Source organism: Nicotiana sylvestris, chromosome 11 (genome assembly GCF_000393655.2).
Source record: "Nicotiana sylvestris chromosome 11, ASM39365v2, whole genome shotgun sequence".
Taxonomy (NCBI): Eukaryota; Viridiplantae; Streptophyta; class Magnoliopsida; order Solanales; family Solanaceae; genus Nicotiana; species Nicotiana sylvestris.
The window spans coordinates 156,561,725-156,566,047 of NC_091067.1; positions in this window are offsets into that span (position 1 = coordinate 156,561,725).

The window sequence follows — 4,323 nt, forward strand, 5'->3', positions numbered from 1 at the left end:
TAGGATCGCACGTTGCAGCAAAGTTATGTGGAGGTATGACCTTGTGGGTTGGATTCATGTGTTCTATTCCAATGATGTGAGATGGGTTCACAACCTTGTGTTGTGGTGGTACTGGTGACCTTGAGGTACAACTCTTTTATTTGAGTCATTTTCATGATTTGAGTATGTCTGGAGTGTTGCTTATTGGTGCGCGTATTGCGCAAGTTGTGGCTTAGGCCTGTATTGATGTGTCATGTCACCAGAGTAGTATGTTGGATTAGGTGAATCATTGGGATCATTAATGGATACGAACGGGTTTGATTTTAGCATGTTAGAAGGATAATATCGACGTTTGACTCAGAAATTTGCTATGGTCTTTACCAAAGGAGAAGTGGATTCAGGAATGGTTGGTCTGAGAAATGGTTGTGGCTTACTGTGTGTTTCATTTATCATTGGCAGTATATGAAAGTGTTGAAATGAGATTTTAGTTGATATTTTCTACCGGTATTCGGTTGTTGTGGGCAGTTGCTGTGAATAGAAGTTATCGATACAAGCATTTGAGTTATGTGGTTTATCATGAAATGGCATCCGAGGTTGTAGGTATGGTTGGTTACAGTTGGTTCGGTCTTATTCAAAGTATAAATGTGAGATTCTGATCGTATTGAGGATTTTAGAAGTGGAAATGTGGTTCTATGGTTTATGGGCTAGATTGGGTTGTGAAATTTCAGTTACAATGTGTTATCAGACCTATATGAGATAGGGTGACGTGGGGTCACCCCGGGTATATGTATGGTAAGGTTATTCAGCAATTGATTGGGTTTTGGAACAACTCTGGGCACGTTCGAGGACAAACATATATTTAAGTGGGGGGGGGGGAAACGACCCGACCGGTCGTTTTGAGCTTTTGCACTTCGCTCGCTAGTTCTCGGGCATGACTTGCCCCGTGTGGTGTATTATGACTTATGTAAATCGTTGATGTTGGGTTTCAGGTTAATCAGAATGAATTTGGAAGAACAGTCTCAGTTGAAAGCTTCAAATTTGAAAGGTTGACCAAGATTTAACTTGTTTGTATTTGATCTTGGATTAGAATTTTTGATTTGGTTAGCTCCGTTAGGTGATTTGGGACTTAGGGGCGTGATCGGAATGCATTTTGGAGGTCCGTGAAAGGTTTAGGCTTTAATTGGCGAAATTGATATTTCGGTGTTTTCCGGTTGATAGGTGAGATTTTGATATAGAGGTTGGAATGAAATTCCAGAAGTTGTAGTAGCTCTGTTGTGTCATTTGTGGCATGTGTGCAAAATTTCAGGTCATTCGGACGAGATTTGATAGACTTTTTGATCAAAAGGGTAATTTGGAAGTTCTTGAAATTCTTAGGCTTGAATCCGATGTGATATTGGTGATTCGATGTTGTTATGAGCATTCCGAAGTTTTGAACAAGTTTGAACGATGTCATGGGATGTGTTGGTACAATTGGTTTGAAGTTCCGGAGGTTCCGGGAAGGTTCCAAGATGTTTTAAGCCGAAAATCATAGTTGTAGCAGGTCCAGAAGGGTTGTAGGCCTCGGAACCCTCCAACGTGGTAAAAAGAAGTGCGTCCGTGGTAAGTGCTGTGCAGACCGCACAAAATGAAGTGCGGCCGCGTTAGGTGCTGTGTGGACCGCACATAATGCAGTACGGCCGCGGTGGGGAACATTTCACTGGTCCTAATTTGGTAGCTCATAACTTTTGATCTACAAGGAATTTTGAGATGTTTCAAAAATAAAAGTTGTAGCCCTTCGTGTCTAGTTTCCAGAAAGGTAAAGATATAACAATTTAGACATCTGTAGCAAAATTTATTGCCAAAATACCAAAGCCTATCACTGCAGAGGAAAACCTGTGCGGCCGCAGTCGTTTTTGTGCGGACCGCACTAGTTTTGTGCAGACTGCAGTCGTTTTTGTGCGTTCCGCAGAGGTGGAAATCTGTGGGGTACTCTATAAATACGAGGTTTTGGGTTTTATTTAATATTTTGACCTAGAGAGCTCGGATTTTGGCGCTTTTTCGAAGGTTTTCAAGAAATTCATCGAGGTAAGTGATTCTGACTCAGATTTGGCTAAAATACATGAATCTATCATTGAATTCGTGATTTGGGATGGAATTTTGGAAGATTGATTGTGGAATCTTCCAAAAATATAAAATGATGATTTGAAGGACCAAATGGTACCAGAATTGAATAATTTTGGTATGTTAGACTCGTGAGTGTATGAGGATTCTGAAAATGTAAATTTTACCCGATTCCGAGACGTGGGCCCGAGGCTCAGGTTTTGGTAATTTCATGAATCGTGCCCTTTGTTGATTGTTTTTGCTTGGGCTTTGATTCCTTAGCATATTGTGATGTATTCGTTCTGATTTTAGATAGATTCGACACGCGTGGAGGCCGATTTGAGGGGAAAAGACGTCGCGAGCTAGAAATTTAGCTGGTTCGAGGTGAGTAATGATTGTAAATAATGTTCTGAGAGTTTGAAACCTCGGATTACACATCATAGCGCTATATTGAGGTGAGGCACACGCTTGACAACATGCGTGTGGTCGTGTACTATTGGGGATTGTGACTTGGTCCGTCCTGATTGATGATTTTACCGCGTATTTGATTGAAAACTAATTGCTATCATCATTATTTGGGGAGAATGCCATATTTGGGCCTAGTGCTAGCTTTTTGAATCCTTCGGGGATTTTTGTTGATATTTTCTCACTGTTTTGACTTTATACTTGAACTCAGTCATGTTATTTTCCACTGTTTTACTACTCAGTGATTTTACTCAATTTTCAGACTTAAATGATAATTTTAAATGATGTTTTGGGCTGAGAAATACGGTTTTACTATTGCCCGAGGGGCTTGTTATGATTTTTGGACTGGGTAAGGCCGAGGGCCTAGTTGTGAGGATACATTGATACTGATATGAGGCCGAGGGCTTGAGATACATAAATATGCCAAGAGGTGGATTGATTGATTTGAGGCCAAGGGCCTAGATTTGATGTCACGAGATGGTTTGATATTGCGCTTGGGCCGTAAGGGGCCTCTCCCAGAGTCCGTACACCCCCTAGTGAGCGCGGGTACTCATTGTGATGTGAGACATAGCCTGAGGGGCTGATATTGTTCTATGTGATAGCTCGAGGGGATGATATTGTTATATGTGATAGCCCGAGGAGCTGGTATTGATCTATGTGATTGCCCGAGGGGCTGATACCATTCTATGTGATTGCCCGAGGGGCTGGTATTGTTCTTAGATATTCCCGAGGGGTGGAGTTGTTGATATTGTGCCCGAGGGGCGAACCATTATTTGTTTATATTTCATATTTACTTGTCATTTTACCTGTTAAACTATGGTATTTGTGTACGAGGGGCGAATTTCTGTGCTTCTCTGCACTAACTATTTGCGTTCATTTGCGTAACCATTGAAAAGCTATTTTCAAAGAAGTTTAAACTGAGCTAAGATATTTTAAGAGATTTTTACAGCTTCACTGCTTTCTTACTAGTTTTGGATTGCTTCTATACTGCATCTTGATATGTTTTACGTAATTTCTTGCCTTTAGTCTTTATTTATTATTATTATTCACTGAGTCGGAGTACTCACATCACTCCCTGCACCTTGTGTACAGATTCAGGTATGTTTTGGCTGATCGGAGGCAGAGTCATCAGAGTTTAGCAAGGTAGCTGTCGGCGTTCGCATCACTGCTTTTCTCTCTCTTCATTTCATTAGTCTGTATTTTTACACTTCGTACTTTCAGTTGTAATTATACCCCAGTAGATGCTTGTGACTTGTGACACCCCGGTTGGGGCTGTGTTGGGTTGTATATCCGCTACTCATTATCACTAATTCATGATTAGACTGATTTTACATTTTTTAACTGTTATAAAAAAGTGAATTGGGTTTAATTGGCTGGCCTTATCTTCATGAGAGGTGCCATCACGACCGGGTTCGGGGTTAGGGTCATGGCATATTTGAACTGAAACAGTGAGAAATCATAACAAACAGGCAATAAATGCACGGCATCACCCTTCGTGTTTTTACTCTCAATCCTCACCAATGCAATCAAGTAATGAAAATGTGCACGTCATCACCCTTCATGCTTTATCTCTCTTCCTCACCATATAAATATCAGAAATGTGCATGGCATCACCCTTCGTGCTTTATCACTCTTCCTCACCATATGTATCAATATCAATGTAAATGTACACGCATCACCCTTCGTGCTTTATCACTCTTTCCTCACCTTACACGTAAGTATGAATGTGCACGACATCACCCTTCATGCTTTATCACTCTTTCCTCACCCAAACAATAGCAACAACAATATCCCGGAAAG